Genomic DNA, 25,782 nt, shown 5'->3' on the forward strand with positions numbered 1-25,782 from the left:
ATATATATATATATATATATATATATATATAGATTTAAGATCATATGAGAACATGTGCTAGGTGAGAACGTGAGAACACATCATGTGCATCCATCTAATATTTTTTAATGGTCTAGATTAGATTAAGTGTGTGCGAATGCGCATTAAATGTGTGCAAACGCGAGTTAGTGTGTTTGCACACATTTAATGAACGTTTGCACACACTTGATCTAATCGAGATCATTGAAAAATATTAGATGGATGCACATGATGTGTTCTCACATTCTCACCTAAGTATATGTTCTCACTGGAACCCTACCCTATATATATATATATATATATATATATATATATATATATATATATATATATATATATATATATATATATATATATATATATATATATATATATATATACATGCCAGTGGGTGTTAAAACAACCTCAACACCTAGAAAGTAATGCAAGGGACCAAGGTCCTTAAGGGCAAAGCGAGCTGCCAGAGTTTCAACAAATTGATCAAGCCATGCAACATTGTTTTCTGTTAGTATAATATCATCGACATACACCAGGAAATAAAAAATAATATCATTAGCAGAATAAACAAACAAACATGCATCTGCCTGTGACTTCAAAAACCCACAATACAACAAGAACTGGGAAAGTTCCAAGTACCAAGCCCTGAGAGCTTGTTTAAGACCATATAAGACTTTGGTCAGTTGGCATACATGAGCTGGAAAGGATGGATCAACAAACCCGGGAGGCTGCTCCATAAAAACCTCCTCATGCAATGTTCCAATAAGGAACGCATTATTGATATCTAGCTGGCGCAGACCCCAGCTATTACTCAAAGCAATGGTCAGAACGATACGGATCGTGACCGGTTTCATAACCGGGCTATATGTCTCAAAATAATCCCGGCCAGCAGTCTGCAAGAATCCCTTAGCGACAAACCACGCTTTAAAACGATCAACTAACCCATCCGATTTGCGCTTAACACGGAAGACCCATTTGCAACCAATCGGAACTGCCGCTCCGCGGGGAACCAGTTGCCACGTGTTGTTACGTTGCAGCGCTTCAAACTCCTCATCCATTTCTTTCCTCCACCGAGCATCTTTAAGAGCCTGGGCGACGGTAGAAGGTTCTAAAGCAGGAGGCAAGGGATGGGAAGTGGTGTGGTTAATGACATAATCGGAATACCTAGGATTAGGACGACGCTCTCGAGTGGAACGACGAACATTATTCAACGGTTGAGACGTTTCGGAGGTGGAGGCAGGTTGTGAGTCAGACACGGATTGGGATGCATGTCGGCCATTTCCTGAGACAGTGGGAGACGATGAATTGGACGCATCCGACGGTGATGGTGTTGGAACTGGTGTCGGAACCGGAGTTGGAACTGGACTTGGAATCGGAGTTGGAACTGGAGTTGGAATGAGACTTTGAACTGGAGTTGGAACTGGACTTTGAACTGGAGTTGGAGCAGGTGTTGGAACTGGTGTTGGAACACCTACGGGTTCTACCTGTGTAGACAAAGGAGACGACTTACACAAAATATGACGTGATTCTGAATCATTAGAAGCAAAAGGTAAGCTGTTAGATGACTTCTGCAAATCGTTATAAGGAAACACACGAGGCACAAATCTAACATGCCTAGATACATAAATACGATTCGAACCAAAATCTAGACATTTATAACCGGATTGGGTGTTCGAGTAGCCAAGGAAAATACATGGACGTAACTTTGGTTGTAGTTTCTTGGTTTTATAGGGACGCAACCAGGGAAAACACAAGCAACCAAAGGGTTGTAACTTGGCATAATTAGGCAATTGTTGGAACAAGACATAAAATGGGGATTGATTACCTAAAATTGGAGTAGGGAGCCGATTAATAAGATATACGGCTGTCCGAAAGGCGTAGGTCCAGTATGAGGATGGCAAAGACGCGGAGTGAAGAAGAGACATGCCAGTTTCCACGACATGCCTGTGTCGTCGCTCTGCGACACCATTCTGCTCAGGAGTGTGTGGCGGGGTGGTGAAATGATAGATACCATGAGTATTAAAAAACGGCCCAAGTCTCACGAACTCGCCCCCATTATCTGAGTAAACAGAAATAATTGACAGGCTAAAATATTTTTCCACTAGCTGTTTGAACTGAATGAATATTGTAAACACATCCGATTTACATTTCATGGGGTACAGCCAAATGTATTTTGAGAAGTGGTATACAAAAATGACATAATAGAGAAATACATCAATAGAGTCCTCAGTAGGTCCCCACACATCAGTATAAACAAGTTGCAAATGTTTAGTGCTAACAAGTGTATTTTTAGAGAAAGGCAGTTTATGACTTTTATGAACATTGCAGGATGAACAGTAAAATTTTCGCAGAGATGACATGGAGACTGGAAAATTACAGCGTTGCAACACAAGTTGCAACACCTTATTCGACGGGTGACCAAGTTGTTGGTGCCACTGAGACAAACAAGCCAACTGGTATCATGAACTGTTGGGTGAGAGGCAACTAGTCCAAAATAGACACCATTAATGTTCACCCCCAGTAGCAGCGGAATCCCCGTTCGAAGTTCCTTGACCAGAAAATGAGAATCAAAGAATTCAATAGACACACGATTAGTCTTGCATAACTGGGAAACAAAAACTAAATTAGTGTGTAACTGTGGGACACGCAAGACATTATCTAGAGTGAGAACATTAGAAGGAGTGGGAATGACAGATTGGCCAATATGGGATATTTGTAAGGAATTACCGTCACCCAGGCGTATTTCATCCGATCCACTATACTCGGCGAAAGTCTGCAGAGGAGCGATGCTTGGTGTCACATGGTGCGACGCCCCACTATCAAACATCCAGGGAGGAGAAGCCCTAGTCATTGAATTGGCGGTAGGAGATACATAGGATTGCACAGGAGGAACATCATGCTCCTTTAAAAATCGGGCTAGCTTGCGACACACCCTTGTTTCATGACCCGTAAGATAACAAAACTTACAGACGATACCTGAGCGATTGTGTTCCTCTTGTTGCCGATTGGAGCCATAATGATTGTTATTGTTGCGGGCCCTCCGGTTGGTGTTGGATTGGTGGTTGCGCCGCGGGGGTGACCAGGTGCGTTGAGTAACATTAGCAGTACTAAAAAGGGACTGACGCAAAACATCTGCGTCTGTCAATTGGCATTCATGGTTAGTCAGCACATCTGCCAACTCGCCAAAAGAAAGAGGCTTCTCACGAACGCGGATGACCGACGTGATGGAACTGTAATCCTCGCCTAGCTGAGTCAACACATAGACGATTAGATCTTCGTCAGATACGGGACACTGAGCTAACGCTAAATCATCAGCTATGGCTCGCTTGTCTTTGAGATAAGTGGTGATGGACCGAGACCCTCGCGGATTCCTCGTGAGTTTGGCCTTGAGGGATATATACGTCCTCGTGAGGCACTGGCGTAACTAGCAACAAGACGTTGCCACGCATCATGGGTTGTCGTAGCCGAGGAAATAAGGGGCTGTATGGTGTCAGTACAGCTCCCAAGTAGAGCACTGGCAAGAACTTGGTCTTGACGATACCAAGCTAAATGAGCCGGGTTGACAGAAGTTTGAGCACGATCAGTGAATTTGGCTGGTTCCTTGGTTGTACCATCAACATAGCCAAAGAGATTAAACCCAACAAGTGTGGCATGAATTTGACGCCGCCACACCGGGAAATTCACGGTCGTGAGTTTAATTGGGAAGTGTGTTGGATCATTTAATTGGATTATTGTGGTTGTAATAGCGGAAGCCATTTGGAAGGGGAAGGAAAAAAAACTTCGTAGGAGAAATTAGGCTCTTGATACCATAATAGATTATGAACTTAACTGATATTATTGATATAAAACAATCAGTTTTAAATAGCATACAAGGGAGAGAAGATAGTGAGTAGTTAGCAGGTTGCTGTAACAACCAGTCTAACAATGCTACATAAAAGGAATGCATGCAACTAAATTTAATTATATACAAAAATATGTCAGCCACAGATATCCTTAACATTGACTCTGTTACAATGCGGTATTTGTTCATAACTACTTTGTCAACCTATTGAAACTCAAAATAATAGTATAATATATATTTGTAGCGTAATGTATTATAATATAAATTAATAAACATAAAATTTCAATCTAAATCAATGTACGGAGTATAACTTGGATTCACCGTTTTTTAAGATTTAAGATTTAGATATAAAATCAATTTTGTTGCATGTGCGGATGAGAGCATGCAAGCGCACGTGTGTGCACATGTATTCATTGTTGCAATTAATTGGTCAATCATATATGTATTGCTTATTTGCTCGTAGAGTCGTAGATTGCTATATATATTGAGTCGTGGCATTTATGGGTGACAACAACAAATAAAACACATTATTATTATTATTATTATTATTATTATTATTATTATTATTATTATTATTATTATTAACTAAAATCACTTAGTGATATTAGTGGTGAATAATTCGATACACAAAATAAAATTTAATTTATAAAATTAATTCTAACCAAAATTTTGGTACAAAACCAAAATAATAAAAGATTTAATTTATAAAAAATTAATCTCAAAAGATTACAAGTGATCAACCATTCAGTAGTTAATAATCCGAATGGTAACTAGTAACTACACAACCGAATGGTAAACAAAGTTTTACTTCTCGAATAGTGAAAATTAAATATATAAGAAAATTTGGCATAACTTGCCCACAAGCCCCGACAATTTTCAGGACGACATTTATATTTGTAGGTGCCGACGTACACGAGTCAAGCCTTTTCAGGCTCACTTGACCGACCCCAAATCAGAAGTGAAACCCATATATATTTATACCACAAAATAATGGCAATTTATATCGTGCACCAGGGCGCGCATTGCATTGTGCGCCCTGATGCAAAACGACGTCGTTTCACATAACTGTATAAAAAAATACATATAATCGTATAAATAAAAACACATAATTGTATAAACAAACACACATAACTGTATAAAAAAATACACATAATTGTATAAACAAATACACATAATCATGTCAACTCTCTACCGCACCTCCCAAAACGACGTCGTTTTGGGAGGCGCGGGGCGCACAGTGTTATGTGCGCCGTGGTGCAGGGTATAACAATTGCAAAATAATCACTTTCTATATCATTTATCTAAAATTTTAACAACTAATGCGATGTTATTTATAAACATAAAATAAAATTTCTTTATTTTCATTACCAGCAAAAAAAAAAAAAATTAGGTCTTATTTAAATTAACAAAGTCTCAATTAAAAGGTTTGAGAAAGTATATAATATATACTATTTTATAAGGAATCATTAATATTAAAAAAAAATTTCAAATAAAATATTTTGAAAAATACTCAAACGCGAATTTAAATATAATAATGATGCATAACAAATGATTTTTCAAAGAGATCGAATATAGCAACACCTAACGTATTTACAGCTTTAATTTGGAACTATTAATCAATACCACATATTCCATTCCTATATATATCATGAATGGAGTCCCCACGACACAAGTTGTAATTCTACGACTGGTAGGCGTACAGGTAAGATATAAATGTGCAATTTAAAGATGGGCATATTCTATGGATAATATTAAGTCATACATCTAACATGCCAATTCAACCCCACAACGTAACTATGTATTATTTCTATATATCATGAATGGAGTCCCCACGACACAAGTTGTAATTCTACGACTGGTAGGCGTACAGGTAAGATATAAATGTGCAATTTAAAGATGGGCATATTCTATGGATAATATTAAGTCATACATCTAACATGCCAATTCAACCCCACAACGTAACTATGTATTATTTGGAATGGACAATCTAACAGCCGATCATACATGCATGCATTCGATCGGTATCTTTCAAATACCAATCAATCATCTTCTTACTGCGTACTTCCTTGCTGCCAACCTCCATCTACTTATAAACAACGCTCACTATTTGACAAGAAATATTCTTAATTTCGATAATATTTTGATAAATCAGAAAATATACTAAAAATAATGCGGGGTGAATGCTACTGTGACTCTATAACACCTTATCTGTTCATATACTTTCTCAACCTACTGAAACACAAAGAACCAATAACACCTTATCTGTTCATATACTTTCTCAACCTAGAGGCTCGAACTCACAACCGTCCAAATGGAAGTCCAACCCGAGTACCATTAGACCACATAGTCTTGGTCTCCACAACGCTAATTTAAATGCAGAAAAATACAAACAAACAAGAAACAATAGCCTCCTATATTCCCGGATCACAACCGAAGGCCTTCTGGAAGGGATGGCTTGAACGCTCGAAACGTCGTCGTCGTAAGTCCTGACAAACCGATTCCAAACGTTGAGCGAAATAGTGTCGTCCGAGTTATTTTATTCAACGGTCACTACTGCTGAACCAAAACGATGCTGTCTTAGTTAATTATTCAACGACCTTAAATTCAACTCCCCTTCATGCGACGTCGTTTGATTCCCTTCTTGTTGAGCTCAACAACTGTCGGCCACTTATCTCCATCTTCTTTCCATCCGTCCTTCCTTTTGCCATGCCACTGATTTCTCCTTCCAGAATCGTTGCAACTCCCCATCCATCAACTGATCCTTGCCCCCAATGATCAAATGAAGGAAATTGGTTTTTAATGGGGTACTAGTTCTCCCAATTAGCACTTTCTTTTGGTAAATTAGCCCATTGCACCAAGATTTCCACCACTGCTTGGTTATTCTTTTTCACTAGTCTTTTACCCAATGCAGCTATAGGTTCAGCCAATACCTCCCCATCCTGACCTACTGTGGGAGGGTCCAATTGGGCTACCTTGCCATCCCCAATTTTCCTTTTGAGTTGGGACACATGGATACAGGATGCAGCTAAGCACCTGCTGGTAATTGAAGTCTGTAGGCCACAACTCCAATTTTTTTCTAACACCTTATAGGGTCCATAATACTTTGGGGAGAGTTTCAAATTTTCCCTAACAGCCAGTGTGAGCTGTCTGTATGGCTGGAATTTGAGATAAACCCAGTCTCATACTTCCAGCACCCTTTCACTCCTTCCTTTGTCCTCTTGCACCTTCATCCTATTCTGAGCTTATTTTAAGTTTTCCTTAAGAGCTGATAGAACAGCTTCCCTGGTGGTAAACCAAGACATATTCCCCTCTCTTGGACTTATAGTGACAGCCATAATGGGAGGAATGTAACCATACAAGGCCTGGAATGGTGTACACTTGAGAGCAGTGTGATAGTTGATGTTGTACCACCATTCAGCCAAGTGCAACCACTTTGCCCAGCTTTTTGGCCTTTGAAACACCATGCACCACAGATACCCCTCTAGGCATTGGTTCACCTTTTCTGTCTGGCCATCTGTTTGGGGGTGGTAAGCTGAGGATAGATTCAACTTAACCTGCATGTTCTTAAATAGGGCTTGCCAGGATTTGCTAGTAAATTGTTTTATCTCTGTCAGAGATAATGCTCATAGGTAGGCCATGGAGTTTATAAACATTCTCCATAAATAGTTCAGCAACACTCTCTGCAGTATAGGGATGAGCTAATGCAAGGAAATGAGCATATTTAGTCAATCTGTCCACCACCACCATGATGACAGCTTTATGATGAGATTTTGGCAAGCCTTCCACAAAATCCAGAGATATGCTTTGCTAGGCCTCCTTAGGGATATTCAAGGGTTGTAGGAAACTAGGATATGCCACATTCTCACTTTTGCACCTTTGACAAGCGTCACAACTTCTCACAAACTCCCTGACATCCCTTTTCATTCCTTTCCAATAAAACAGTGACTTCAGCCTTTGGTAGGTTCCAGTCTGACCTGAATGACCACCAATGGAAGACTCATGCAACTTGGCAATCAATTCCCTCCTTAGGTTACCTTTGGCTCCAATGTATAACCTATTTTTATACCTCACAAGTTCCCTTGTCACTGTAAGATTGGGATCAATGTTGGGGTTGACCAAAGCAGTAGTGAGCTTATCAACTGCCCAACTGTCCTGCTCATAACTTTTGATGATATCTTCCATCCATTGAGGCTGCACTACTGAGATGGAATTAACTGATCCCTCTATGTTCTCTTCCCTCCTAGAAAGGGCATCAGCCACAGTATTTTTAGCTCCTTTTTTGTACTGTATAGAGTAATCTAAGCCCAAGAGCTTAGTTAATCCTTTCTGTTGCAAGGAAGTGGTTACTTTTTGTTCTAACAAGAATTGTAAACTTTGATGGTCTGTCTTATGGTAAAGTGCCTTCCCAAGAGATAAGTCCTACATTTCTCCACAGCATTGATGATGGAGAGGTACTCTTTCTCATAGATTGACAACCCCAGATGCTTATATCCAAAAGCTTTGCTGAAAAAAGCTACTGGCTTCCCCTCCTAGACCAACACAGCTCCCATACCTGTATAGCAAGCATCAACTTCAATAGTGAACTCTTTCTGGAAATCAGGTAAGGTTAAAATATGGGAGTGACATAAGGCATACTTCATGTTCTCAAAAGCTTTTTCAGCATCAGGAATCCATTTAAAGGCATCATTCTTCAACATATCTGTTAAGGGTTTACTGATAACCCCATAGGCTCTAATGAATTTTCTATAGTACCCTGCTAGGCCAAGGAACCCTCTCAAGGCTTTAAGGGTCATTGTCTTGTGTCAAGTAGCCACAACTTCTAATTTAGCAAGGTCAGTCTGCAATCCTGCTTGGGATATTATGTGCCCTAAGTACTCCACCTAAGTCTGAGCAAAGGAGCACTTGCTGAGCTTTTCTAATAGGCGATTCTGCCTCATGATCGTCAAAACTTCCCTTATATGTTCCCAATGGTCTTTAAAATAAGGGTTGTACACCAAGATATCATCAAAGAACACTAGCACTGATTTTCTTAGTAGTGGCTTAAGGACTTGGTTCATTAATGCCTGAAATGTTGCAGGAGCATTAGTGAGACCAAAGAGCATGACTCTAAACTCATACAACCCTTGATGGGTCCTAAAGCTGTTTTGAACTCATCTCCTGCCTTTATTCTTACCGGGTGGTACCCTAATCTTAAATCCAACTTGGAAAAATATACTGCTCCAGCCAGTTCAGAGAACAAGTCCTCCATCAAAGGAATGTAAAATTTGTTTTTGATGGTGATGCTGTTAAAGGCCTTGTAATCCACACAGAACCTCCAAGTGTTGTCCTTCTTGGGCACTATAAGGAATGGGGATGCAAAACAAGAGAAACTAGGGGTGATGACTCCAACAGTCAACATTTCTTCAACCATTTTCTCATTGACATTCTTCTGGTCAAATGAGTATCTATAGGGCCTTATGTTCACAGGTTGAGCTCAAGGAATTAGAGAAATAGTATGGTCAAGGTTTATTTCTGGTGGAAGGGAGGTGGGTTTTTGAAATAGGTTTTGGAACTCATCTAGCAGGTGTGTAAGATCAAGGGTCATGTTGTGGGCAGTGGTATGGTATAGGTAACTAGGTAAGAATCCTCAACAGATTCTTCAGGTAGTGAGGTTAAACTCTGGACTAGAAGACCATGCACCCCCTCCTTGTGCCATATTTTAACTTCCTTCTTAGTGGCTGCTTGCAACAATACTTTCTTTGTCAACCCCTTGAGAAATACCCTTTTGCCATCTTTGTGAAAGGAAATACCAGGGGGCCTAGTGTGCAATTGAATGGGAGCAAACTGGTCTACCCAGTCCATTCCTAGCACCATGTCACACCCTCCTAGTCTTAAGAGTCTGAACTCTTTAACAAAACTTTCCTTTTGAATATGATACTGCAAGTTTGGACAAACAGAATCACTGATTACATGTTCTCCATTGGCTACAGTCACTCTCAAGGTTCTAGACTTCTGAGGTTCCCTCTTTAATTGGCTTAGCAACTTAGGATCTAAGAAGCTATGTGTGCTTCCACTATCCACCAAAATGACTACTAGCTGTTTTTGAATCATTCCCAACAACTTAATGGTGTTTAGCCACTCCCCTCCTACTATAGCACACAAGGAGACTCCTGCATCATCTATCTGTTCTTCCTCAGGGGGTTCTATCAAGGTAGGGACCTCCAACTCTTCCTGATCCTCAATGATATTGAATGTAGGTCCCTTACATTTGTGCCCAGGCTGCTAAGGGTCAAAGCACCTAAAACACCTCCTTTGTTCCCTTAGCTAATTTCTGAACTAGGTGATTTCAGGACTTTTGGAAGTAGTAGTTTGGGTAGATGGTGTGGGTTTGGGGTTAGGATTGGTTGGTAGAGGGCTATTTGAACTGGAGCTATGTGTTTTTTATTGGCTGTGTATTTCTGGGGTTCCTTGAAGGGGTCCTGGGGTTGTCATTGGGCTTTAGACCTTTTTCATATTGTCTTGCAAACCATATGGCATCAGCTAACTCCCTAGGTTTTGCAGTTCTCACAAAGCACATTAGGTTTTGCTTAAGCCTAGCAATATAGTTCTCCATGAAATAAGTTTCAGTAAGGTAAGGGCCACGTTTGCAGCAGTAGGCTCTTAAACCCTTCAAACTCATCAATAAATTCATCCACACTTCCCCATTGTTTGAAGGCAACAAAGTCTTCCATAATAGAGACCCCACTGTCCCCAAACCTCCTACACACTGCCTCAGCAAACATAGGCCAGTGAAATTCCTCCCTCAAACTATGAACATAACTATCAAACTACAAGCCCACCTTCCCAGCCAAATGGACATACAGAAGGTTAGGGATTTCATTTATGGAGATATGGGAGAGAATGAAGAACTTCTCACAGCTAATGATCCATTGCCTAGGGTGAGTATAATCAAAGGTAGGGAATTCATTCTTATACCTCACAAGGAATTCTTGTTGCTGCCCAACTGGCCCAGGCCTGCATTCAGCTCATGCTCTTCTCCTTGGTGACCAAGCTAAGTTAGCTCTGTCCATTGGTCCTACTGCTAAGGGTGACTCAATCCCATGATCTGGTTCATCATCATCCACATCCTGTACTGGTGCCTTATCTGGCCTGCCCCCCATATGTGTGCTCTCAGGGATTTGGCCTTAAACATATGACTGGCCCGGAGAGTTGTTTAGGATGGGAATAGTTGGCCGGTTGAGCCTGAGAAGTGATAATGCTTCTCTTCGTCTCGCCTAAGAGCTCTTTTAATCTCACGTTTATCACGTGTGAGATAGCCAAATAGTGGGAGGATAAACCTCATATTTATCGTTCTTAAGGATGGCCGCTCGGAATTAGCCCTAAGTTGCTAAGGTCGGAAAGTAGCATGTTACGCGAACACAAGATGATGAACGTCGTAGTTGATGCACGAAATTAAAACTAGCAAGTAAACAACAATAGCAAACAAGTAGGGGTTGGATTGCTTTGGTGTGGATGAAGATGCTTAAGAGATCATTTGACATAGGGAAATAGGATTCCATTGCTAAGTCAAGGGAGTGGCTTATGCCCTTTCGTAACATAGACTACTAGGGCTTTGTTTAGGATTCACCTAAACCTTTTCTCAAACACCTTGCCTTCAACTCTTTCATAGCCAAGCGCCGTAGGGTTCCTTGAGCTAAGAAATGCTAAGGATAGGAGCTTGGATTGATCTAACATAGATCAATCCCTCAAACAACATAGGAGGTGATCAAGTTCCTAGGATTCAAGCAAGTCAATCCTCAACAACAAGACATAGAAGCAATGGCATCAATCAATCCCTATTCAAGAAATAAGTCACGAAAGTATCATCAACACACACTTACACAATCCAAACCCTAGCTAGTCTAGCCTACCATATTCAAATCAAACACAAAAGCATTCATAGATCTAAGCATGGCAAAAACAAAATAGAAATGGAAAAGGAATAGAAATTGTACTAAAAGTATATTAACAAAATGAAAGCAAGTCTTGCAAGGTCCTTGAATTAGAGTTTGTCAAGCTCTTCGTTCAAGCAATCCCTTCTACAAAGTGTTTTCTCTCCAAATCTAATTGCTAAGCTATCTATTTCTCTCTCTAAAAATGTGTCTCCTCTAAAAAATCTGATCTAAAACACTTTAAATAGCCCCTCCTTTCAATTCCCTTCGCAGCTAGTCCAACGTGACCTCCAACGTCCGGACAACGTGCGTTGCTCGGGAACTTATTCATCCCAACGTCCATCGCAACGCACGTTGTCCGGTGCGTTGAACTTACTAGAAATTCAGCCATGTTCCACTTCTCCACAACGTGCACTACAACGCACGTTATGGCTGCGTTGCTTGGTCCCGGCTTGTCTCCTTATTCCGCTTTGCTCCTGGTTGTGCCACTTCGCCTCAGCTCGTTTAAGCCCGAAACTTACCTGAAAACTTGTAAAATATAAAGTGCGGTGATAATTTCCAAAATAATGTAAAACATAGCTATTTGGCACATAATTTCTACACAAAGGATTACTTTAATCTTAGAATTCACTCTAAAAGGACCTTAAAAGTGTTTGTCTTTGACACTTATCAAGAAGCTGGATCAACTCCTCCCTCAGATTGCACTCAGTCCTCCAAACTGGGTGGCCAGATTTCCCACTGGAGTTGTGAGCTCAGTGACTGAGTCTTGGGTAGCCTGGGACTTGTTATCTATCTTGCTATTCAGCTCCACTACTGTTGCTTCAAGCCTGCGGATGCGATCCTCCATGGGCTCTGATACCAATTGTAGTGCCTCTCCACAAAGGATAGAAGATTGACAGAGTTTGGGAAAGAATTTAGGGTTTTAGGGAGAGAAAGAGAAGAAGAGAAAAGGGAAAATGGACTATATTTGTAACACCCCTACATTTTAAAAATATTTAAAACTTATAAAATAAAGGCGAATCTAATATTAAATCCCAAACAGAGCATAAACGAAACATAATAGTCGGGGTGCTATGCCACATCTAAGCTGGAGAACTTAGATGCACAGACTATACTAACTAACCAAACACAAATCCATAAATCCATGATTGAGTACAAACCAAGGCACGCAGGCCGACTAACTGAATCTAAGATTATCTAGACTAGATTCCGGGGATCCAACTAGCATACTCCAAGCTACTAATTTGTACCTGAAAAACATGCGGTGTAACAACCATCAGCGAATAATGCTGGTAACCCACTCCAACGCGATAAGTACAATATAGGTAGATATAAGAAAATCATTTTGAAACTGGAATACATATATAACTTACGAGACTCTAATTTAAATTCAAGATCAAGACCCAGGACACAATAATAGACTTGACAATATTGAACAATCATAAAGACTAGCATGCATCCTAAGAATACGATACAAGGCATAATAGAAAAATAAGTTCATAAATAGCAAATAGAGACAACAAGGACATTCAAAGACAATCAATTAACAAGTAATTATCAAAGCACACAATCCATCTTCCAACCTTATACCAAGTTCCAAACTTGTGGCTCCCCTCCGTCCTTATATCAGTTCCAACCTATACCTCCAGGCCACCCTTATATCGCCTCCCTTATTCCTCCGGCCAACTACATGCCCCCACCGACAAACACCTTTCAACCACCAACATATCAAGATAGCGTCGTAGTGCTATTCGCATGATCCGTACCCCTAGTACCAATACCAAGGGGTCAACACATATAGCCCTGACATGGCACCACAACACTTATAACCTGACCCATGCTCAACGGCAAACAAGTCAAATGTGGGTTTGTGCCTTTAGCACAGTAACCGCTAGGCCTGTAGCTTTAGTACAATGACCGGGCACAAGTGGTGCCAACCGCTAACAATTCATTTCCATCAATCACAATCTCATCATCATCATCATCATCATCATCATCATAAGTCACACTGGCCATTGCGCAATGACCACGATACTCATCATCATTCAATCAATCAACACATAATCAATCAATAACAATCAAGACATAACAACAACGACACGTACACGACAAGCGAGACTCATACACGACAAACGGGGTACAACGGGACACGTGGAAACAACAACCGGGGGAAAACATCACGATGCACATCAACTTTCCAGCTGGTAGGTGGCCAGTAGAGGACCATCCGCCAGCCACCTGCCGACGGCCTCCCACTATTCCAGCGGGTGGCCGGCGGGCAGATCACCGCCGCCGGCTGCCTACCGGAACATTGTTCCCGGGCAGCGGGTAGATGGCGGGAACCCGAAACTATGTCCAGACACATTCAAACACATAACGACCACACCACGTATTCAATTAACGGATTTAATCCCACCCAAATATACCAAGAATATCATAATACGAAATTCACGATATAAACCCTAGGGCTCTAGACATAATTAAAATACGAGATCATACGTATAGTTAATCACAATATCAAGAACATCAAGATTATCAAATAAGCACAATATAAATCCTATCCAAGGGCTCTATCAAGACTCAATCACAGAATTACACATACAATTATCAAAGGAGCCAATAAATAAGATATAGCAAGGAAAATAGGTTTTGTAAGACATGGGTTATCTCTTAGCCTTAATTAATCCTCCCTTGTCTATTAAGGTTCTTCTCTAAGGTTTCCCTCTGAATGATCTCCCTAGGCTTGATGGTGGGGAATCTCTTGGGAATATTTGCGTGTAATATAGCTATGGGTGGTAAGGGTTCTAATTGCTTTCTAATCCCCTATTTATTGAATCAGGAATCATAATCAGAATATGAATAGTAAATGTCTACTTTCTTTATTCCTAACAGATATATAGGTCTTGGATTCCTAATTAGAATCTGACTAGTAAAAGGTTTACTCTCTTTATTCTTAATAGGCTTAAGACTCTAGTTTAGGCAAGGGTCCACGATCCATGGTGGACCACATTAATTAATTAAAGGGAATCCTAACCAAATTAAATCCTTTTTAATTATTATTAGCGAAATTAATTTAATAATTAATCCAGAATTAAAGGCCGTAACATGGGGTGTTACACCCTCCCCTCTCAAAAGAAGCTTTGTCCCCGAAGCTTAGAAATCATTACGGGTATAACGAGTCAAAACTAGTACTTTGGTCAAATAGAGAAAGTATTCTACGGGGAAAATATATAATTATATATCTATGTATACTGGGTTTTTGGGAACGATTGGGTTAAAAGGATAAAGAGAGTGGACGATTCGGGTTTCAAACTTGAGGACAAAGTTAATTTAGGAAATAAGATCAAAGTTTTCAAAGTTGCAACTTAGGAAATAAGGTTGCCACCTTGTATGGTATCATTTGAAATAAGGAATAGAGAATGAGGTTTGGAATGGTAGAATGGATTTCTCAACGTAATGGTATTCGATAGACAAGGAAAAGAACGGAGTTTGGCTAGAATAGGGTTAAGGATTCTCGACTTCGAGCGATTACACCTGTTTGAAACTCGATTATGACGTAAAGATGAACTGCCGATCTTTTTCTTTAGTTTTGGCTTCTCTTAATTCTAAGATTTCCGTTGATATTTTCTTCCCAAGATAAAGTCTCATCCATCTTTACCGCTTTTGAAGGAATTCTCGTGATGAATTCCGTGCATACTCTCCCAAAATGCCCAGAAGTCTTGACTTCTTCGGTTAGCAAAGCCAATCCTTAGGTCTCAACTCCCGATTCTTGTTGAGGTTTCTTAAGGATTAAGGGACTTCGGGTTGGTTTCCTTGTTTTATTGAATTTCATTTATTCCTTGGTAGGTGATATCCTTAGCACGACTTCACGTCCTTCCTGAGATTTGACTTGTTGCGTCCTTTTGGTGATGCTTCTAGTAGCAAAAGCTCTTAGCATGCTTCCTTCCTTCTTGGAATGCAGTCGGTTATTGATTCTTGTTGCGAAATGACTTGGCGGTCCTTACGAGTTGTTTTACTTCCTTGTTTGACCCTTAAAGTAATTGAGGTCTTGATACCAAAGTGTTCCCTACACTTCCCTTGAACGTATGATCCTAGAATGGGTGCACTAAATCTTATGATAAGAAATGTCCTTAGACTCTAGCCGTCTTATCTTGTTCTTCTTGGCGGGAAGGATGTCTCTTTTATTCTTCACGGATTAGGGGACTTCTATTAAGGTAAACAAAGGGCTAAGGGCTGGAATGGGTTTGTACCATAGGTGTCGTCATTCTTGCTTTTTACAAAATCTTGAAGCAAACATAATAGTCGGGGTGCTATGCCACATAATAGTCGGGGTGCTATGCCACATCTAAGCTGGAGAACTTAGATGCACAAGCTATACTAACTAACCAAATACAAATCCATAAATCCATGATTGAGTACAAACCAAGGCACGCAGGCCGACTAACTGAATCTAAGATTATCTAGACTAGATTCGGGGGATCCAACTAGTGCACTCCAAGCTACTAATCTGTACTTGAAAAACATGCGGTGTAACAACCGTTAGCGAATGATGCTGGTAACCCACTCCAACGCGTTAAGTACAATATAGGTAGATATAAGAAAATCATTTTGAAACTGGAATACATATATAACTTACGAGACTCTAATTTAAATCCAAGATCAAGACCCGAGACACGATAATAGACTTGACAATATAGAACAATCATAAGACTAGCATGCATCCTAAGAATACGATACAAGGCATAATAGACAAATAAGTTCATAAATAGCAAATAGAGACAACAAGGACATTCAAAGACAATCAATTAACAAGTAATTATCAAAGCACACAATCCATCTTCCAACCTTATACCAAGTTCCAACCTTGTGGCTCCCATCCGTCTTTATATCATTTCCAACATATACCTCCAGGCCACCCTTATATCACCTCCCTTATTCCTCCGGGAAACTACATGCCCCCACCGACAAACCACCTTTCAACCACCAACATATCAAGATAGCGCCACAGTGCCATTCGCATGATCCGTACCTCTAGTACCAATACCAAGGGGTCAGCGCATATAGCCCCGACATGGCACCGCAGCACTTATAACCTGACCAATGCTCAACAGCAAGCAAGTCAAAGGTGGGTTTATGCCTTTAGCAAAGTAACCGCCAGGCCTGTAGCTTTTGTACAATGACCGGGCACAAGTGGTGCCAACCGCCAAGAATTCATTTCCACCAATCACAATCTTATCATCATCATTATCATCATCATCATCATCATTAGTCACACCGGCCATTGCGCAATGACCATGATACTCATCATCATTCAATCAATCAACACATAATAAATCAATAACAATCAAGACATAACAACAATGACACGTACTACACATAAATTCCTAGAACGATATTCAAAACGTCAAACGAGACTCATACACGACAAACGGGGTACAACGGGACACGGGGAAACAACAAACGGGGGAAAACATCACGACGCACATCAACTTTCCAGTGGGTAGGTGGCGGGTGGAGGACTACCCGCCAGCCACCCGCCGGCGGCCACCCACTATTACAGCGGGAGGCCGGCGTGCAGACCACCGCCCTCCGGCTGCCCGCTGGAACAGTGTTCCCGGGCAGCGAGTAGGTGGCGGGTACCTGTGCCCCCACATACCCCCCACTGATACTCTGGCAACGTTTTGGTCCCGTGGTTTCTCGTGGAACCCGAAACCATGTCCTATTAATTACCATACAACATTTCGTAGCATAATGTATCATTTTACATTATTTAATTTTTATAGTACAACTTATTAGCTTATTATTTTATATAATATGTTTAACTGTTACCTTTTTTTATATGTATAAAGTATTTAATATGTTTGATTTTATATTAGTGATAAGAAGCTTATTTGTCCAAAAATATATTGGTCACACTAGTGTGAGATCGTCTCATTGATCTATATCCGTGAGACGAATTGAGTCATGTCAGGTTGGGTCAATATGAAAATATAATACTTATATACTGAAAAATGTAATGGTAATAAGTAATAAAATGTTTGTTAATTATAAGGGACGTGTAATATTTTTGATGAAAAATGTAATACTTTTAAATCAAATGTAAACATATTATATTTTTTCTTCAAAAATATTACACTTTCTCTTATAAGTAATATTGACAAGTGTTTCTACAATCTACAAATTTATTAAGTGCCAATATTGTTAGACCCTTAACGGGAACTAAAAAAATGTCGGTACAACAATATGTTCTAAAAGATTGTACTTTGTGCTCTTTTAATTGTACAATGCCAAATTAAAAACCTAATATAACCTCATTCTTCGTAGTTTTAGCAAACCTAGAATGTTAAACTTAACAGATTCTGTCAGATTGAAGGCACGGTGGCAAATTTGTAGTTTAAGCCAAATTGAATGTTAGTTACGAGAAGCACATCTGTCCGCTTGTCGTAAAGAGAATCACAACAAAGAAATTAGGCCGGAGAATCACAGTAAACAAATTAGGGCAGCAACACAAGCGGACGCGGTCTCGAAAGGAGAAACACGCTTTGTCGAAAGGAACATCACAACCAAAGAAAAATTCGAAAGGAGAAGCACAAGCCGATTTGGTCTCTTTGCGTTTAATATGAAATTATGTACAATTATGCTGTCTATTGTAAATTTTAGCATTTGAATGGAGTTTTCTAGGAGGTTTGAGTGTTAGTAAATGGTGTTCTACCATCGCGGGCACTCCTATCATGGTGTTTTTTTTTACTGTATTTCTATTTTGTTCATATTGCCCGTCCCTCTTACAAAGGATAAGATATGTGAAAGACCAACTCATAAAGCTTAAATAAAGATAAATAGGGTGACATTCATATAAGAAAATGATGTCATCGTCTTTCTTCCTGGGATAGCAAGTTATGTGCTGCGCCAAGTGAAATACCTTTCCTCAAAGAAATTTCTTCAGCAACCTTCTCCTCTGCAAATAGTTTAGCCTTGTATTATCATTATATATAATAACAAATTTATCATAATATAGAGTTGTAATTTCTTCTACTACTCCGGCCACCATTTTCTTGTGCTAATACATAGTGCTTCCTTTTTCTTCATCTATCATTTTGCTTCCAGGACTTTTGACCTGTTCTAGGATTATCTTCACATTTCATATTCTTCTTGATGTATTTTATGTTAGGGTTTGGTTGCAGAGAGAAAGAGAAATTTAGTTGAGAGTCATGAAAGATATAAAGAAAATTTATTTAGATTGTTTTTAAGATGATTATGGATTATTGACTATCGTTAATTATAAACCATAATCATTGTAATCCATAACCATTAGTTTTGTCAAACAGGCATGCTATAAATATTCACTTGAGATGCATTTAATAATTTCTCTTGTATAAGGAATCTTGATTCTTAAATAGTACAATTCTAGGTCTTATTAATAAAAGTTGATGGACTAATAGTATGGCCGGTATGATGAATCTCTTTTAGCTGAAAAAAGAAAACAGTTGATTTTGTTAATATCTGTCAGGACATCAAATCAGGTTCCTTGTTGGATGATCCAAACTTTTTGGATGCAGGTGTTATTCCTCCATCTGTTGTCCTGAAGCAATTAGCTGTCGCTATTGAGTAAGATATGTTTTAGCATTTGAGATATTCTTTCTACTATATTTACAAGTGTATCTAAACTGTAATGTCTCACTCTATTTATAGTTTGATGCCTTGAAAGGATCTCTACGATACTTCAGTCTGATTCCCCCTGGGGGATGTGGGATTTTGACACATTCTTTGGCTTGGATTGCGTCTTGGTTAAAGGTATGTGCAGTATAACAACTACTACTAACTATTGTATTATGATTGTTGCTCAAATTTACACCTATCTTTTGATTTTGTGAGCGGATTTCAGGTTACACAGGTTGACATAGATCTTTAGATTGATCGTTTGTGGAATCAGCTGTGCAGTACTTGTGTTCCCATCCCCTGAAACTAAAGGACTAGACCTCCACCTAGGCAGTGCGAATGGTTAAAAGAGGTGAATGAGAAATTTAGTAGTGTTGAAAGAATGGTTTGCTAATCATTACACAAACATAATACACCAATGCTAATCTAAAAACACATAATAGGTTTAAACTTGACGTGGAAATTACTATGGAAGTGGATGCCTTGTTGCATCCGTGTTTGGGAAATGTGCTGAACAACTATTACTCTTAACCAGCAAACAAGTTATGCAATTGGAACAACATGCACTGCTCCTCTTCCAACTACAATCACTCGTGTTTTATACTAAATTAACCTATGACTAACTACATAAACATCTTGCAGGGTCAACAGCTACGAATTCAACATATTAATAACCGCTTACAAGATCAAGAATATATAATACAATTGAGGTCCCAATCCTATACACAACAAGGCAAAAACATGGTATCATAAACCATAACATCATTGCACGAATCGTTCTCATTCACTACCACCAATAAACAAAATGCAATACAGACACAACCAGAGAAAAGGAAACTCAACTTCACTAAAGATGGAGAAGATGAAGACAATTCCAAGCCTCAACAAACACACACTAATAAAAATTAATTTACTATGCTCAAATTACTCTTTTCATGATAGATAGTCAGCTTTAGTTAGTGGTTTATTTGTTTTCACTTTAGTTATAACTTAGCTATTTCAAATTTCTTTATGTTTTTATTATAATATAAACACCGAGACTATTTCTTTATCCTTTATTAATTTCACATTTTTCTCTCTCATTATTATATGAATACTTTAACCAATTAAGGAACACTAATTGATAAATACACATTGGGCATTGCCGCATTAGTCTAATTGCGCAAAGCACGTGTAATAACTAGTGTTATTTATAAGGGAGAATGTAATACTTTTTAAAGAGGATGTTTTTGAATAAATTAGGAAATATAGTGAATTCCTATTAATTACCATATAATTAACGTACATTTGCTAGCATATTGCATCATTTTACATTATCAAATTTTTATAGTACAACTTATTAGCTTATCATTTTATACAACATATTTAACTATTAACTTTTTTTATATGTATAAAGTATTTAATATGCTTGATTTGATTTTAGTTATAAGCAACTTATTTGTCCAAAAATATATAAATCAGATTTGGGTAAGACCGTCTCATAAATCTATATCCGTGAGACAGATTGAGTCGGATTGGATTGAGTCAATATGAAAATGCAAGTAATACTTATACTAAAAAATGTAATACTAATAAGGAAAAAAAATATTTGTTACTTATAAAAGAATACTACTTTTGATGAAAAATATGATACTTTTAAATCAAATGTAAAAATATTATATTTAAAAAAAAAATATTACACTTTCTCTTATAAGTAATGATGACAAGTGGTTGTTACTTAAAGATAAAATGTAATACTTTTGAAGAAAAAATATGATACTTTTAAATCATAACGTAAAAGTATTATATTTTTCTTCAAAAGTATTAATTACACTTTCTTTTATAAGTAATAAACACTTTAATCTGGGGGTGTAGTTGAGTGGAAGGGAGTCATCCATCCTTAACGAAAGGTCAATGATTCGATCTTGGCTTTAGGTATGGAGCAGCCTTACAGGCCAGCTGTCCCACCCAAAAGATGTGCCTACAATAAACACTAATGGCCCGTTTGGTTCACGGAATAGGCCGGGAATGACATAGCATTCCCAGTAATAGGCCTATTCCTTTGTTTGGTAACCATTTCTATTACCAGGAATAATATTCCTGGTAATAGCCTATTACCTCAAACAAGGTAATAGCTATTACTAGGGCCCCACCTGGTATTAGCCTATTACTAAACCATCAGGAATAGATTTTAGAATCTATTTTCTTTTTTACCCCTTTCTTTAACCTAATTTTTTTATCCTATATATAAATTTATCCTATTTCACTACCGTCGTCGCCACCACCACCATCACCGCCGCCGCTGCCACCACCACCACCACCACCATCGCCGCCGCGGCCACCACCACCACCATCGCTACAATGTGTGTTTAGTTTAATAATTCTCATGGGAACCAATTGTACATTTCAGGTAAAATGCAACTCAAATCCTCAGTGTTCAGAAAATCCAATAAAAATTCATATTACAGATGAATGTCCCGGTGATTGCAACAGTGTGCCGGTTTGGTTTGACTTGGGTGGAATCGCTTTTGGTGCATTGGCAAAGCCCGGCTAAGCTGATGCATTGCGTAATGCTGGAAAGATTAAAATTTCATACCAAAAGTAATTTTAATTTTATAACTAACGCTACCTTTGGTGCATTAACGTACATTGATGAATTAGTTTCTAATTTGGTACAATTTGATTTTACAGGGTAGGATGTTAGGATGAAGATCAGTGTTCAAAGATGATTCACTTCAACTCTTCAAGTGACAACAATTTGTGTGGAATTAAAATATAAGTAGTAAATTTATGGCACAAATTGTAAAATTTAATTAATTTTATTATAATAATACAATGCTACGAATTTTGGAACTTGTTGATTTGAAATTTATATGAGAGTATTTAGATATAATCTCTATTTTCTTCCATTAGAAAAAATAAAATTGTAAGGAATATATGAAAATGGTTAACTAAGTATATTATACATAATATAATAAGGAAAATGTCCAAATAACACTCGAAAGTCAAACAAAAAGTTTAATTGAGTTTGATTTTAAAAAAATCTAAATTCATACCTCTTCAACTGGTATAAAAATATGATTGAATCATAATCTTATTTGTTAAGAGGATACACATGATTTGTTGACTGAATTTTCATACGCACTATATATTATTCAAATGTTGCGACATGGCTTAAGGTTAAAATTAATTGAAAAAAAATATTTATGAACTTTTTGATCTTGAAATTAAATAAAATAAAATAGAAGTATAAAAACAAATTGAACACTTGACAAAATATAGCAATTACTTTCTCTATGTGAGAGTAAATCCATTCATAATTGTTTGACAACAACCATGGCAATCTTCAAAATCATTTATATAATTGTTTCATTTTATTGTTTAATTAACATTGGAGCTATATTTCAAAAAACATTGGAGCTCAAATTTAATTAATTGTTTATTTATACTCGAACTTTTTTTTTTTTTTTTTGATAACTGCTTATACTCAAACAAATTTAATCAACATAAATATTTAATAGCAGTTTGTTAAAAAAAAAAAAAAAACTAAAAACAGAATTTCTGCAAATTCAATAAGAAAATTACAACAAATTCACAATAAAAAATAAATCAACATGTAGGAAGAAAATAACTACAAATCTCAATTTTAAAATGGAAGTGGAAAATTGTCTGAAATTGCTTTACAAGGGAAGAAGAAGACTCTGGTGCACACGGGTCTAGCCAACAGCCCACGAGGGGAACCGCTTGCTAGATCCGTGACGGCACGACCCTAGTCAAGGGCCGTGGCTATAGGCTGCCGCCGGGCGGTCCTCGGCGGCGGGGCTCCTCTAGCCTTGCCGCAAGTTTCGTTAGGTTTTGTTCGTGCAGTGGCCGGGCTCTTGTGGCTCAGCTACATGTCGTTTCGGACCGGGTGTCACTGGCTCTTGTGGCGCGGTACCTTAGGGCCGTCATGACGCACGTTTGGACTTTGATTTCATTGAATTTGGATTAGAAATTAGCATTATATGAAAAATTTTGTGAAGCAATTGTGTTACAGTAATGTTCCAGTGTTGGAAAATTAGAAGCATCAGACTTGGTTTTGCCTATGTGATCTGTATGATGTTATTTGATTGTTAAATTGAGAAGCATGATCACTAATTGTTTTGGTTTTGTTAGAAGAGCATGCGTAAACTCTATTTTATGATTCATTGAGATTATTGTCAGGTTTCAATTGATGAAGTGTACATAGCATGTTTTTTTGAATTTCAAGCGTGTTTAAGTGTCCTTTGAGAGTTCACAGTAATATATAGAATTGAAGTATGTTGTACAGTAAATTGCATTTCTAGCATGTCATGTTTTAAAAATGCATAAGTGGTTATCGTGAGCCTAAGTATTATTTTTCAAAACTCATGAGCATGTGGAGAGTCATTATCTTGTTGCATTGAGAATTTGTTGAGAAGTGACGAAACTCACGCACCTTAAGTACAAAACTCGCGCACATTACTTACCGCACAACCGCACGGGAACATAATTATATATATATATATATATATATATATATATATATATATATATATATATGTTTATATATGTATATATATAATTTATTTATATTTATTTATTCATTAATAATAATATTATAATCATTATCATTTTTATTATATATTTTGTATAGGGTATTTATGTTTTTTAAAAACATATTCCATTTCTTTTCTTTTAACTAACCAAACACTTGAATACAATTTTAAAAGTCTATTCTTTCAGTGAAACACACAATAGAATACAATTCCAGTTTCATTTCTTACATATTTCATTCCTTATGTAATACCATTGTAATTCTCTAAAAATTCATTCCGTTCAATAATCGTGCAGGAAGAGTTTTGTTTTTATTGCGTATTTTTTTTATTACATATCTTATCTTATTTGATATGAAATCTATGCATCATTCATTTATTGGCAACAAAACATTTGCGTTTCATTTATTATTATATTGACGTTAAAATATACGGAGTAGTTATAATAGAAAATTTTATTATGAAAACCTAATTGTAGAATTTTATTTTATTATTATTATTGTATCCAAACTAATCTATTCCGCTAATGGTTAAATTTAATCTTTTGAAACACAATACGTACTAAGTTCAATGCATTTTACTAGGACTATGTGGTCTAATAGTATCCGGGTTGGACTTCCATTTGGAAGATTATGAGTTCGAGCCTTAGTGGAGGCGTTATTGGTTCTCTGTGTTTCAGTATGTTGAGAAAGTATATGAACAGATACTACAATGTAATAGAGCTAGTAGCTTTCAAAAAAAAGTTCAACGCATTTTAAAAAAATTATGCTAGATAATAATGTTTTTATCAAAAAAATTAAAATATCATCCTCTAATATTTATAGGATTTATGTGTTTATTTATTTATTTTGATCATTTAATTTTACTATATTTTTGTTGTTTATTGGGTATTATTCAATCACACATGTGCATATTTACAATTAGTACTTCAAGAAATACTTATATAATTTGTGGAAGAAATAATTATATAATTAATTAGTTCTAAAAATATAAGTAAACTACAAAATAAATAGCAAATTATTTTAGGTTACAAGAATTTATCCCACAATTAATGTTGATATTAAGTAAAATATAAAAAAGAGGAAGTAAAATGATATTAACATAAACGTACATGTTGATATAATAATTAATACGTAAGAACATATATAGTAATTAATTTATTTAGTATAATAAGATTACCAATTTCAAATTATTTGGTTAGAATTCTCAATTTGTGGTAAGTGCAAGGAATTGTACGTTCTACACAACGTTATGTAATATAGGATTATATGGTAAGTAGATAAAATTCGTTTACTATATAAACGTCACTTTCAAAGTCCAAATTTTCCAATAGAATCAAAGTAAAAACTAGTCATGACTTCTTCACACCACATTGTTCTTGTTGTGTTCTTCACACTCTTTAACTTCTGTTTATGCATAAATTCGTTTAATAATATAACTTTAGCTGGATTCACACCTGCAACTGCAACATGGTACGGTCCACCCAATGGACATGGAACTGGTATATATTTATTTATTACGAGTATATTAAATGTATTAGATTATTATATTTCTCCGATATCATTGTGTGAAGCACAATATATTATTACTTTTAATATTTTAATTACATTAATTTGTAGATACTGGAGCTTGTGGATTTGGAAATGTAGGCAATCCTCCATACAACTCCTTAATAGCTGCAGGAAATCAAGCTTTATACCAACATGGCAAAGGTTGTGGACAATGTTACGAGGTATATAAACTAGATGATATGTTTTACCCTTGCTAATATGATAAAACAAATTTATTTTATTATACATTTTTATAATACATTTAATAAGATAAGAAA

At 37.4% G+C, this 25,782-nt stretch overlaps 2 long non-coding RNA genes across 2 annotated transcripts; one reads left to right on the forward strand and one right to left on the reverse strand.

Annotated features, from left to right (window-relative positions):
- The first annotated feature begins 1,292 nt into the window (after positions 1-1,292).
- LOC109174541 lies at positions 1,293-19,381 on the forward strand. The gene is made up of 3 exons (XR_002053102.1): positions 1,293-1,305; positions 9,378-9,381; positions 19,274-19,381. It is a non-coding gene; the product is annotated as an uncharacterized LOC109174541 (long non-coding RNA).
- On the reverse strand, positions 18,669-21,365 carry LOC109174540. The gene is made up of 3 exons (XR_002053101.1): positions 21,354-21,365; positions 20,072-20,073; positions 18,669-18,737 (listed from the first exon to the last, which is right to left on the reverse strand). It is a non-coding gene; the product is annotated as an uncharacterized LOC109174540 (long non-coding RNA).
- Between the last annotated feature and the right edge of the window lie 4,417 nt (positions 21,366-25,782).

Source organism: Ipomoea nil, unplaced genomic scaffold (genome assembly GCF_001879475.1).
Source record: "Ipomoea nil cultivar Tokyo-kokei standard unplaced genomic scaffold, Asagao_1.1 scaffold0642, whole genome shotgun sequence".
Classification (NCBI taxonomy): Eukaryota; Viridiplantae; Streptophyta; class Magnoliopsida; order Solanales; family Convolvulaceae; genus Ipomoea; species Ipomoea nil.